Raw genomic sequence first — 15140 nt, forward strand, 5'->3', positions numbered from 1 at the left:
ATTAATGGTGATCTTCCAGAAATCTTTGGAATCAGGGAGGGTCCCAGAAGACGAGAACATTGCGAACGTGACACCCTATTTGTTTTAATAAAAAGAAGATCTTTGAATTTTTTAACAACATTATTAAAATGGTACAATCTAGTGCATTCTGCTTTACAATATAATAAGAACCACAATTTAGAATTTAAATACAAACTACTAATCTAGTCTCCGCACCAGCAAACCATAAAATAGAATATCTTACATTACTAAAACTAAAGAAAAGGAGAAAAGAAAGTAAACAACTAAATAAATAACTAGATGCATATGTTTTGAAAATTATATAAAGTCATAACAGAACCCGTATTGATACAGGATTCCTCCTCTGGGGCCCCCAAACCAGCCAGAACCATCCCCACGGCTAAGCAAAGGCTCTGAACAATGTGGCCTATATATCTGTGTCAATGTAGTTCAAAAGGTTCTGCTAGGTTCTATAAAATAATTCCATCTTTTGGTGCACCATAATCTTAAGGACGTCAAGGGGGATATATTCTATGACTACCCTGTGCCAATTTGAAAGTCCTGGGACACATTCGGATATCTAATTCACTAAAATGTTTCTCCCCGGACAAAAGGAAAGGATAATGAATAATTTCCTCCAAAGAAGGGAAATTTGGGGACCCCAGAAGTAGAGGCACTGGGTCCAACCCCATCTCCGTACCCAAAATCTTTGTCAAGGCATTCGCTACACTGTCCCAAACATGCGGGTCTAACGGCATGTCCACAGACAATGCGTGAGAGCACTAACTTCTATTTTGCATGTAGGACACATTGGAGATGCTCCTGCCTTGAACTTTGCAAGTCACTCAGGTTTCATTTGAGCTCAATGAAGTATCTTGAATTGGATAGCCTGAGTTCTGTTACAGATAGACATCTTCCTGGCGTTTTCCAGGAGTCCTCCCACATCTCTTAGGAGATTTCTATCCCAAATTCTTGACTCAAGGTTTTGTATAAACGTTCCATGTCCTTTGATACTTTATTACGTAGTTTGTGGTAGAGAGTACTGACCGCGGGCGGACCTATCGGCCGAAGCACCTACCTTTCCCTGTCCGATTTATATGGATTAATTATCAATGTGGTCTTCTTTTGTATAAAGCCTCGTATTTGAAAATAATGAAAACGATCTTTATTAGGCAAACCAAAGTTCTGACGCAGCTGTTTGAAGGACATCATGACATCCCCATTGAACAGATATCCCAAAAAGGAGATACCTCTGGACTCCCAGGTTCTGGTAAAGCATCAGTCAGCCCTGGCTGGAATCCCAACCTTCCAACAATAGGGGTACAGGGGGGAGGATTTTTGTAGGTTACCCTCATCCTGTCACATTATCCTCCAGGCTTTCATTGTATTTAATAAAATAGGATGTTTACAATGATCATAATAACTCCCATCTTGTCCATAAATAGTAAATTGATCAGGGGATATTTTGCTTGGGAGACCTCAGTATCTAACCAGATTGATTGTGGGTCACAAGACACCCAATCAGCTATGTAGGATAATAGAGAACTCAACTGGTACCTCTTGAAATCAGGAAAATTCAGCCATCCCCTTACTTGCGGAAGCTGTAGCTTTTCTAATTTAATAAGTCCATTACTCCAAGGAAAGGAGCCGAGCCAACCAAAAAGCTTACATAGCGCCTGTCTCGGCAGCATCAAGGGGAGCATTCTCATAGCGTATAAAAGGTGAGGTAGGCTATTCTACCTAGCCAGGATATCGGGAGATCTTCCTAGCGTTGAAGGTCCTATCATATTTTCTTCAATAAATGTGCATAATTGACTTTATATAGCTGACCAAATGCCGAAGTATTAAAAATACCTAATTAAAGAAAAAACCCCAGTGACCACCGAAAGGCAAATTGGATTCAACCGGAAAATTTGTTATACTTGCAAAACCCCCTCCCCCCCCCTCCCTCCCCTCCCCACCCCCCCCCCCCCCCCCCCCCGCACCCCAAAGGCATGGCCTCTGATTTCACAAAATTGATTTTATAAACTTAGAACATGCCAAATACGTTAACCACTGGAATTAAGTGGGACACAGAAGTCAATGGATCATTTAAGAAAAGGAGGACATCATCCGCAGAGAGAATAACTTTTTGCTTACCCAATCCAACCTCTGGAGCCATTATGTTATGGTCAGCTCGTATAGCTTCCGCCAATGGCTCAATCACTAGAGTAAATAATAATGGTGAGAGAGGGTATTCCTGAGGACAATCTCTGCCAACCCGAAAGCTATCTGAACTTAAACTGTTGGTGATCACCGCTGCTTTGGGATCATTATATAATTCTGTAACCCATTTATTAAAGACCTCTCCAACACCAAACCAGTCCAGCATCTAAACTAGATATGGCCATTCTACCCGATCGAATGCCTTCTCTGCCTCTAGGGAGACAACTAATCCCAGTATCACTTCCTACTTGTACCATATTTAAGACTCTTCTAATGTTATTAGTTGATTTGTGACCCTTTATAAACCCCATTTGGCCTTCTTTAATAATGAATGGTTAAACTCATCCAGTCTTAATGACAACACTTTTGAGAGAATTTTGAAATTCACATTCAACAAGGTTATTGGTCTATATGAAGAGCAGTCATCTGGGGCCTTTCCCTTGTTAGGATTGAGACAAATATTTGCTTCTCTCAGAGAAGGTGAGATTCAGCACTGACTATGTGAGTAATTGTACATATTTATAAGTGGCCCGACCAATTCCACATCCACTTTCATATGGAACTCAGCCTGGAATCCATCTGGTCCGGGCGCTTTGCCACTCTGGAGCTGCCTCACTGCCTCTCGTGTATTTCCTTGGTTGCTAGGGGGGCATTCAAGAACAACACCTGTTTCCAGGTTCGGCCCGGGTGGGCAAGTCTTTTTTTAAAAAAAGTCTCTATCTTCGTTGTTCTATCCTCTCAACCCTGTGAGGACTTCGAAATAGAACTTTCTAAAGTCTGCATTGATCTTTTTACGATCACAAGTCAGGGTACCAGCACTCTTTCTAATAGACGTTAATGACTTGAGGAGCCTTTTCTTTCTGGCAAGGTATGCTAGATACCTGCCAGGCTTGTCACCTTTTTCAAATGATCTCTGATTCGCCAGTATTATCTCCCTCTTTGCTGTTTGAGTAAGTGTGGGATTCAAGGTTGCCATGAGGGCTGTGACCCGCTGTAGTTTAGCAATGGAGGGTCTATCAATATACGCTGTCTCAGCCGCCTTCAGGCGAGCGACGAGCAGAAACTGTTGTTCTCCTTTTTGTCTTTTCCGGGGCACAGAATATGAGATAACCAAGCCTCATGCGTGTGCCTTAGCAGTCTCCCACGTCACCGATGGGTTACTGGCCGTGCCTGAGATGATATCCCAGAAGGTTTTAAGTTCCTGCGAGAAATATTTTATGAACTTACTATCCTTCAATGGGAAAAGGGTCCAAACGCCAATGTCGGGGAGCTATCTCATCATCACTAGTTTTAACCTAGTCATACTGCGGCATGGTCGGAAATAGATATATTACCTACTTCACAAAACAATATTGAGTTCAAAAGGATTGAGGGGGCAGAAACATATCGTTTCTGATATGGCACTTGTGTAGGTTAGAATAAAAAGTAAAGCCTCGAACCTCCGGGTGAAGACATGTCCACACTTCTAGCAGCTCCAACTCCCTCCTCAGATCTGCCAACTGCTTAAATCTCAAAGATATGCCCGCAGAGACCTTTGATATTCTAACCACTCCTGGGTCGATGATATAATTATAACTCCCCACCCCTATAATTGTGTGGTGCACCCCGAGAGACACGCTTGGAGAACGCTTCCATTTCAAATTTAAAAGTGTGCACTAGGGGGCATGAAAGATTCAAAATCCTATATTCCTGTCCATATATTAGTGCATTAATTAATATATACCGTTCAGAGTAATCTTTTATCTGGCTTACCATTTGGAAGGGAAGATTTTTCCGAATAAGAATGGCTACTCTCCGACTTTTTGAGCTGAAAGATGAAAAGTACACCTGGCCAAAACCACCCTATTGCAGCTTCGAAAGCTCCTTAGCAAGTAGATGTGTCTCCTGTAGAAGGGTTACATCCACCCTTTTTTAAGACTTGATAATGTTCGTTTCCTTTTGATTGGCGAGTGGCTCCCCTTGACATTCCAGGTGCACCACCAAAACGAATGACTCGCCATGATTGTCCAAGCAAGCCCGAGACCCCACTAGGGCGAAGAATCCCACCCAAAAGACATTGAATAAAAACCAAAAATGATTCACAGATAAAAACACTCTTTAAACGGCTAAATCAAAACAAATAAGACCTACTCCTAAAAACAAATAACATAAAACATACTTAAAAGGAGACTTTCCCCATTGTTCACAGGAGGCACAACTGCCTTCAAATAAACCCGCCATAACATCTCCCAGCCAGAGACATGCCCTCGGCCCAGGCATTACAAATTAGAGTAAATAAATTCCAATGTCTTATGAGACAGAAGTTAAAGGTGGATGGCCCGCCCACTTTCCCCACCATCCCCAAGATACACTTAGCAAATCAACCCAGGATGAAATTACATAAAATTACAAAATTACAATCCCAGCAAGTAATAAGCAACCAAATAAAAAAAAAGACAACTAGAAACGTTGCCAACCTGCACGAGCTATAGATAAGAGTCCATATAAAGGATAAGGAATGATCAACACCCGAACTCCCCAACCTCCAAGGAATGATGGAAAAGAGAAAGAGGAAGAAAGGAGGAGGAAGAAAAACAAAATGAGGGCAAAATAAAGTCATTATCCCTTCAGTTCAAGTCCCACAGTATATTTGAGAGCATCCAGGAATTATTTTACTTCTTCTGGTGATCCGAAGTTATGCACAGGTCCTCCATGACTGCAGCACATCGTTCCCAGATATTGCACAGAATATTGAATATTTAAATCCCTAAGACGGTTCTTCGCCTCATCAAATGCCTTCCTCTTGTGGTCCACAGCCAGACAAACGTCCTGGAACTGCATTATCTTGGAGCTCTTTTATATCATGGCATGAGAATCCTTCCCCAAGTCTATGGAGGCCTATAGCAGCATCCGTTTTTCCCTGTAATGCTGTAGTTGAACTAGGACTGTGCATGGACGATGGTTCGACCCGGGCCGGCGCACAGCAACCCAGTGGGCTCATTCATCTCACACCTGGCCCAGCTATGACTCCAGTTACAGCAGCTTAGGGAGCCAATGCTCTAGGAAATCAACACACGGGCCTTCCTCCTCCCGTTCGGAAAGGTCAAGCAACCGAATATGTTTCCGTCGACATGGATTTTCGAGGTCATCACTATGATTCACTAAGGTCGGGACTCGATTTTCCAGAGCCCAGACCTGACCCATGGAAGACTCAGCAGTGGTCTTGGAGGCCACGCCTGTTAATCCGCTCTCCCCGACACGCTGCCCGAGTTTCTCGATGTCTCAGTCATATTTCTGAAGCATGACTGAGACTGACTCGCACCTGGACTGGGCCTCTTCAATGAAGTTTAACAAGCTCCGAGATCAGGCTTGCCCCTGCAGGTGAGTCCCCCGTGGCGGCCGCAGACGTCTATCTTGATACGGGCTGGGGGGGGAGGGGGTTCCTCTCCATTATGAACTGCGAAAGCCTTTGCCTTTGGTCATTTTAAAAAGCGTCAAACTGATAAAGCTTGGTGTAGAATGGCCAAGGCTGCTGTGCAAAAACTATTTTAAACAATTTATCAGATGAGGTGAGGGTGGGTACCCCAATTTGACCGAGTCTTGGGCAGATCTCTGCAGTCTCACACCGACTGGGTCACCGTCCTTTTGGATCTCCCTGACATCCTGTTTAAATAAAGAAATAAAGCAAAAGACAGAAAATTCCAATCTGATCAGCCTAACATCGATGCTGGGTAGGTTTCAGCAATCCATTGTGAAGGATGAGATTTCTGAATAATTGCCAGTGCATGGTAAAGTAGGGCGAGGTCAGTATGGTTTCATCAATGGAAGGTTATGCTAATGAATCTTTTAGAATTCTTTGAGGGTGTAACAAGCAGGTTAGACCAAGGAGAGCTAATGGATACTATCTAGTTGGACTTCAATAAGGATGTTGACAATGTGCTTCACAGTAGACTGCTGAGTAAGATAAGGACCCATGGTGTCAGAGACAAGGTACTAGCGTGTACAGACGCTCAGCTGTCTGGCAGAAAGTAGAGAGTGGGAATATATGTGTCCATCTCTGGATAGCAGGAGATGGCAACTGGTGTTCCGCAAGGGAATCACAACTTTTTACTTTGAACATTAAGCATCTAGATGAAGGAACTGAGGGCATTCCGGCGAGGCTTTTAGATGACGCAAAGGTAGGTAGATGGACAAGTATCATTGAGGAGGCAGAAAGATTTAGATAGGGTAGGAGAATGGGCAACGAAGTGGTAGATGGAGTTCAACCTGAGAAAGTGCGAGGTGATGCACTTTAGTAGGATAGAAGAGAGGCATGGACTATTTTATAACTGGGGAGAAAATTCAGAAATCCGAAATACAAAGAGATTTTCACGTTCCAGTCTGGGATTATCTCAAGGTAAATGTGCAAGTTGAGTCAGTATTTAGGAAGGTGTTATATCTGCCATACAGTGTGCTGGAATCTTACATTCAGAAAAAGAACTGAGCCAACTCTTATAAACAATAATATTTGTTTATTGAACACATTTAATATTAGAACAATAAAACACATTATAATACAATGAAAAACACGACAAACCATCTTATGATTTAATTTAGCTTTGGATGATCACATACCACCCCACTAGAAGTTGACCGGATTCCATGTGGTGAAGTCTTTTTGTTCTTCTGATGGTCTTGGAGATGTCCTCTCTTAAAGTGGTTATTCTCGAGGGGTTTTACAGTAATTCGTATACTTCCAAGTCTTCATGCCTTTTTGGAGGGTGTGGAGGATCTGCCAATAGAATAATCAGGTTTATTTACTCTGATCAATCAGACTCAACCTGGGGTTGTAACATTGATGGCCCAAGGACGGCATTTCATTGTCCCATTCATGTCCAACTTCGTGTAGGTATTACAGGTCTGTAGCTGTCAAGTTTGTTGGCATTTGTGGGGAGATGCAGCCTGCCTGGATTCTGTAATGTGTGGATTACCACAGAGACTTTAGTCAAGGCTGCGTTCTACTTCTCAGCAGGCTTTAATCATTGTTCATTTTTGTAACTCCATGGTAAATTCATTATTGTCCATCGTAAGAGTATTATTTCAGGTGGTAACTTTGGTCAGAAAGGCAATCACAGCGGTGGCATTTATTTTCAGAGGGCTTGAATATTAAAACATCATTGGAGTATTTTCTACCATGCTGGGCCCCATAACTCAGGAAGGATGTATCGCCCGGGACAGTGTTCAGAGGAGCCTCATAAGAAGGGTCCTAGGAATGAAAAGCTTAACATATGAAGTTTCTGGGTCTATTCTCGCTGGTGTTTAGAAGAATGAAGTTGGATCTAATTGAAACATACAGAATATTGGGTGCCTGGGCAGCTTCCACTGTTAGGAGAGAAAGGACTCAAGGACATAGCCTGAGAGTCAAGAGAAGATCTTTTAGACCGGAGATAAGGAGAAATGCCTTCAGCCTGAGAGTGGTGAATCTATGGGAGAATGGCAGTTTCCTTCCCTAAAGAACATCAGTGAACCAGGTGAGTTTTTCTTGGCAATTGATTCATAACCACCATCAGCCTCTTAATTCCACATTTGAAGTCAAGCTCCGCTACTTGCTGTGGCAGGATTTGAACCCAGGTCACTCGAACATTATCTGGCTTTATCACATATGAATTCAGTGATAACACCACGAGGCCACTAACTTGCCCAATCCTCCATAGTGTAAATAACTTGCGCAGTATGATATGCCTGTGATTTGGCTTCATGTTATCGTTGACTTCCTTTAGAAGATATGGATGATTTTTTCCCATTATGCAGTTCTCTTCGGTCCTTAGTATCTCCCTAGGTATTTGCCAAATTTCTTCATCTGCCTTGCCTTTGACTGTTCTTTTCTCCCCCAGTCAACCCAGGCCAAATCCTTCCTTATGCCAATATAATTCTTATTGCCTAACACTGACACTCTAATGTATGACTCAGTTTTCACTTTTTCAACCTGAATGTGAAACTCCAGCAAGTTGTGGTTACTCTTTCCGAGGCAAAGCTCATCCACCAATCCTTCCTTGTTACATCATATCAAAACTAAATTAGCCAATTCGCTGTTTGGTTCCATGACATCCTGCTCTCAGAAATAATCTCTCATACACTCTATGAATTTTTATTCGAGGCTATCACTGTTAAGTTGATTAATTGAGTCAATTTGCATGTTCAACCACCCATAATTACTGTTGTGCCCTTGTTACAAGCCCCTACTCTTTTCTACCTCAGAAGTACTTTGGGGGAACAGTGGTTGAAAATTACTCTTCCCAAGAGGTTTCTTTTCCTTTCTTTTTATTTGCACTGAGACGGATTTCAAATATGTTTTGGCACAAAACACTTTGAATAGGTCTGAGTTCCCAATTGCACAAATATATGTTTATTTTCTTTACACTAACCAAATTTCACAGTAAATATCGAGGAATTAAGAGGGCGAAAAGTGGTCATGAGATGTCTTTAGCAAACAAGGTTGAGGAAAATCCCAAAGCCTTTGTTTTCATATATAAGGAACAAGAGGGAACTAGAGCACTGTTTGGCCAACACAAGGACAAAGGAAGAAAGTTATGCGTTGTGTCAGAGAAAATGGGTGAGATTCTTAACGAGTACGTTGCATCTACCTTCACCAAGGAGAGAGACATGACGGATGTTGAGGTTGGGGATAGATCTTTGAGTACTCAGGGTCAAGTCAACAAAAAGAGGGAGGAAGTTTTGTATATTCTAAAATGTATTAATATCGACAAGCCCACAGATGAGATCCAACACAGGTTACTGAGGGAATTGAGTGAGGAAGTAAGTGGGGCTTCAACTTATATCTTTGCAGAATCATTGAACATTGGTGAGGTCCCGGAGGACTGGAGAGTTTCTAATGTTGTCCCCTTGTTTAAGAAGGATAACAGAGATAATCCAGGCAATTATAGACCAGCGAGCCTGACATCACTGGTAGGGAAGCTGCTGGAGAAGATACTGAGGGACTTGAGTAAGGTGTTTAATTAGGTTCCCATAGTAGACTGATGGTGAAGGTGAAGTCGCATGGGGTTCAGGGTGTTCTATCTAAATGGATAGAGAACTGGCTGGGCAACAGGAGACAGAGAGTAGTAGCGCAAGGGAAATTCTCAAAATGGAGACCTATGACCAGTGTTGTGCAACAGCGATGCGTGTTGTTTGTGATATATATCAATGATTTGGAAGAAGGTATCAATTGCCTGATTAGCAAGTTTGCAGATGAGACCAAGATTGGTGGAGTAGCAGATTGTGAAGGGGACTGTCAGAGAATACAGCAGAATATAGATAGTTTGGAGAAATGGGTACAGATATGGCAGATGGAGTTTAACTGTGCAAATGTGAGGTGATGCATTTCGGACAATCCAATTCTAGAGCGAACTATGCAGTTAATGGAAAAGTCCTGGGGAAAACTGAAATACAGCGAGATCTGGGTGTTCGGGTCCATTGTTTCTTGAAGGTTTCTTTACAGGTCAGTAAAGTCGTTAAGGCAGCATATGTCATGCTTTCCTTCATTGGATCAGGTGTTGAGTACAAGCATTTGCAGGTCATGTTACATTTACATAGGACTTTGATTTGGCCGCATTTCGAATACTGCACATAGTTCTGGTCACGACATTATTCAAAGCATCCACATCCTGTTGGTAGAGTGCAGAGTAGGTTCACCAGGATGTTGCCTGGGATGGAGGGTGCTGGTTATGGAGTGAGGTTGGGTAGATTAGCATTATTTTAATTATAAAGACAAAGGTTGAGGGGGACATGATTGAGGTCTACTAAATCAAGAGAGATATAGACAAGGTGGATAGCAAGAAGCTTTTCCCCAGATTATGGAACTCAATTACTGGGGGTCATGAGTTCAAAGTGAGAGGGGAAAGGTTTAGGGCCCTAGGGATATATGTGGGAAGTTCTTTACACATATGGTGGTGGTAGCCTGGAACGTTTTGTCAGCAGAGATGGCAGGGGCAGGAACAATAGCATTATGTAAGATGTATATGCCAGATACATGAATGAGCAGGGAGCAGAGAAATACAGACCCTTAGAAAATAGGTGGCAGGGTTAGAAAATAGGAGGATCTGGATCAGCACAGGCTAGGAGGGCCAAAGTGTTATTTCCTGTGTTGGAATATTTTCTGTTCTTTTTCATTCATTCTAAAAATAGCAAGTTTGCAACTTATTGTATGCTACAATTTAATAATATCAACCATTTATTTATTTGACAGTGCATGTCAAATTATTGTCATTTCTAAATCATAGAAATCATAGAGATGTACCGTATGGAAACAGACCCTTCTGTCCAACCCGTCCATGCCGACAAGATATCCCAATCCAATCTAGTCCCAGCTGCTAGCACCCGGCCCATATCCCTCTCAACCCTTTCTATTCATATACTCTTCCAGACGCCATCTAAATGTTGCAATTGTACTAACCTCCACCACTTCCTCTTGCAGCTCATTCCATATACACGTACAACTCTGTGTGTGCAAAAGTTGTCACATACGTTGCTTTTCTATTTTTCCTTCCCAACCTGAACCTATGCCTTCTCGTTCTGGATTCCCCCACACCAGGGAAAATACCTTGTCTATTTCCCCATTCATGCCCCTCATGATATTTGAAACTTCTATAAGGTCATCCATCAGCCTCCGGCGCTCTGGGGAAAATATCCCTAGCCTATTCAACCTCCAGCTATAGTTCAAACTCCCACCTTGGCAACATCCTTGTAAATCTTTTCAGAACCCTTTCAAGTTTCACAACATCCTACCAATAGGAAGGAGACCAGAATTGCACACAATACTCCAAAAGTAGCCTAACCAACTTCCTGTACAGCTGTAACACGACCTTCCAACAATTGTACTCAATGCTCAGACCAATTAAAAGAAAGCATGCCAAATGCCTTCTTCACTGTCTAATCTATCTGTGACTCTACTTTCAAGGAACAATGAACCTGCACTCCAAGTTCTCTTTGTTCAGCAGCACTCCCTTGGACCTCCCCATTAAGAGTACAACTCCTGCTAAGATTTGCTTTCGCAAATTGCAGCATCTCGCATTTATCTAAATTAAACTCCTCAGCCCATTGGCCCATCTGATCAAAATCCCGTTGTAATCTGAGGAAGCCTTCTTCGCTGTCCTCTACACATCCAATTTTGGTGCCATCAGCAAATTTCCTAACTATACCTCTCATAAACACATGTAAATCATTTATATGAATGACTAAAAGTAGAGGACCCAGCACCGATCCTTGTGATGGTCCACTGGTCACATGTCTCCAATATGAAAAACAATTCTCCACTACCACACTTTGTTTTCTACCTTTAGCTAGTTATGTTTTCAAATGGCTAGTTCTCCCTGTATTCCATGAGATCTAAACTTGCTAACCAATCTCCCAGGGGGAACCTTATCGAATGCCTTACTGAAGTCCATGTAGGTCACGTCCACTGCTCTTCCCTCATCACTCCTCTTTGTTACTTCTGAAAAAAAACTCAATCAAGTTTGTGAGACATGATTTTCCATGCACAAAGTCATGTTGACTATCCCAAATCAGTTCTTGCCTTTCCAAATGCATGTACAACCTATCCCTCAGGATTTCCTCCAAAAGCTTGCTCTCCACGCACGTCAGGCTCACTAGTGTAAAGTTCCCTGGCTTGTCCTTACCACCTGTCTTAATCAGTGGCACCACGTTCGCCAACCTCCTGTCTTCTGGCACCTCACCTGTGACTATCAATAGTACAAGTATCTCAGTAAGAGGCCTAGCAATCAATTCTCTAGCTTCACACAGAGTTGTATGGTAAAGCTGATCGATCAGGTCCTGGGGTCTTATCCACTTTTATGCGTTTCAAGACATCAGCACTTCCTCCTCTGTAACATGGGCATTTTTCAAAATGTCAGCATCTATTTCTCTTTATATCTACATCTCCCCTGTCTTTGTCCTGAGTAAACACTGATACAAAGTACTCGTTTAGTGTCTCCTCCATCTCCTGCGGCTCCACACAAAGGCATGTTGCTGATCTTTGAGGGCTCTATTCTCTCTTAATTTACCCTTTTGTCCTCAATGTATTTGTAAAGTCCTTTTGGATTCTCCTTAACTCTATTTGCCAAAGTTATGTCATGTCGCCTTTTTGCTTTCCTGATTTTCCTCTTTAGCATGCTCCTCCTGCCTTTATACTCTAAGGATTCACTTGATCTATCCTGCTTGTACCTGTCATATGCTTCCTTCTTTTTCTTAACTAGACACTCAATTTCTTTAGTCATTCAGCACTCTATATACCTACCAGCCTTTCTTTTCACCCAAACAAAAATATACTGTCTATGGACTCTCGTTATCTCATTTCTGTACGCTTTCCATTTTCCAGCCATTCCTTGCCCTGTGAACATCTGCCACCATCAGCTTATGAAAGTTCTTGCCTAATAACATCAAAATTGGCCTTTCTCCAATTTAGAACTTCAACTTTAAGTTCTGGTTTATCCTTTTCCATTACGATTTTAAAGCTAATAGACTTTTTGCCAAATAGCTATAGGTCACACACTTGAGTGAGAAATTATATCGATTGATTATATTTAAGTGTGTAAGAATGATGAGTCGATTTGATTGTTCAATCATTGCTCACTCTGAATATGCAATCAGTCAGAGGTCAAACACTTTGCAAATGATAGAGCAACAATGTATGCATGTGAATACTGAGATTCAATGTCTAATTGTGATCAACAAAATAGTCAGACATGTTCTTTTCCGATTCAAAACAAAATTATTTACGTTTGTATCATAAAAGGTTGTTTGGTGTTTAAAATTTAATTTCAACAATGTAGAATCAACTTAATTGTTTTCAGAGATGGTGCAGTTATTGTTCAGTTCAATAATTACAGATCATACCTTATTATTGCCCAATGCACAAACATGGTAAACTCCTGATCATTGTTCTGGTCAGTAAACCGATCATTTTACATCATGACCGACAATAAAAGTGGATTCCAATCGGTCTGACTTCTGGTACAGTGCTACTGGACCTTACAGCTGCCTGTGGCAGTGAGTGAGACACTGGCCTGCTCCTGAATCTGTCCAGAGAGTTTCCAACCTGGGTCAGGGCAGTCATTCAAATATTCACTCACAGAGAATAGTTTGAAATCCACCTTCAGCAGCAGGAAACTAGCCAACAGGCTATCACTGCTCTCAGTGTAGGTACAAATGCTGTCTAAATTAGGTACCAATGACTGAATAGAAACCAGGTGTTACAAATTCATCATCAGTCAGAGCCTGGCTCCTGGAGCAGATGTATGGACATGGAAGATCAGAATCACACCGCACAGGTTACTTATGGTGATGACATCTGGCATGTCCCCCAGATTCCATACATTTGTCGTGTGGACCAGACACTGGGTGAAAACGTTCACAATTGGCAGTCTATTGCAGAATCTTGTGTCTCACAGTGAACCCTATGAAACTCTATCCAATAAATGTACCTTCATATTCACCAGTATCAAAATAAAATTGTACATGTGGGCGGCACGGTGGCACAGTGGTTAGCACTGCTGCCTCACAGCGCCAGAGACCCGGGTTCAATTCCCGCCTCAGGCGATTGACTGTGTGGAGTTTGTACATATTCCCCGTGTCTGCATGGGTTTCCTCCTGGTGCTCCGGTTTCCTCCCACAGTCACAGAGATGTGCAGGTCAGGTGAATTGGCCATGCTAAATTGCCTGTAGTGTTAGGTAAGGGGTAAAATGTAAATGTAGGGGTAGAGGTATGGGTGGGTTGCGCTTCGGCGGGTCGGTGTGGACTTGTTGGCCCGAAGGGCCTGTTTCCACACTAAAATGTATTCTAATCTAATGTCTGTTAATAATCAGATACTAATTCATAGGTCATCCAACAGAATGTATCTGAAGAAACCAGGAGCAAACAGCAAGTCAAGAGTCATTTTGATAACTGAACCTGGTGGATTTTGTAACCACGCATATTGTACTGGCACTTAGGTGAATGCAACAATTACATCAAAACTGGAAGTCTTGGTCGAACGCCCCACCCCAGCTTTCTGACCTCACTCCCTCACAAACCTCACTCCCTCACACACCTCACTCCCTCAGAAAATCACCAACTGATAAGAATCCACAAACTCAGTGAAACTTGGAACACAAAAGAGCACAACAAAGGAAGAACCCTTCCGCCCTCAGTGTTTTGCTGGCCATTTATCCTATTCTTATATCAGACGAACCTACATAACCTTCAATGTACTAACTTCCATGTGCCTATCCCAGAGTCTTCTTAACTATCCCTAATGTATCTGACTCTACTACCATCGCTGGCAGTGCATTCCGCCCACCCACCACTCTCTGAATAAAGAACCGACCTCTGGCATCTCCTCTAAACATTCCTCAAATCACCTTAAAGTTATGCCCTTTGTTGATCCTCAATTCTGCCCCGGAAAAAGGCTCTGGCTATCCACTCTATCTATGTCTCTCAACATCTTGTACACCTCTATCATGTCACCTCTCATCCTTCTTCGCTGCAGTGATTAAAGCCCTAGCTCTCTCAAATGTTCTTCCCAAGACATGTCCTCCAGTCCTGGCAGCATCCTCGTAGATCTGCTCTGCACACTCTCGGAGATTTCCACACGTTTCCTATAATGACGCAACCAGAACTTAACGCTATATTCCAAGTGTGGTTGAACCATAGCTTTATAGACCTAAGCATTAACCTCGCTGTTCTTAATCTCAATGCCCCTGTTAATGAAAGCCAACACATCATACACCTTCTTAACAACCCTGCCAACTTGGGTGGCAACTTTGTGGGATCTATGAACATGGAGCCCAAGATCCCTCTGCCACTCCACACTGCCAAGAATTCTGCCTTTAACCCTGTGTTGTGTATGCAAATGCAACCTTCCAAAATAAATCGCTTCACAATTTTTAAGGTTGAACTGTATCTGCCACTTATCAGCCCAGACCTGCAACCTGTCAATGTCCTC

This window comes from Chiloscyllium plagiosum, unplaced genomic scaffold, assembly GCF_037043375.1.
Source record: "Chiloscyllium plagiosum isolate Xiang-an unplaced genomic scaffold, Cpla_swu_hap1 HiC_scaffold_14, whole genome shotgun sequence".
Taxonomy (NCBI): Eukaryota; Metazoa; Chordata; class Chondrichthyes; order Orectolobiformes; family Hemiscylliidae; genus Chiloscyllium; species Chiloscyllium plagiosum.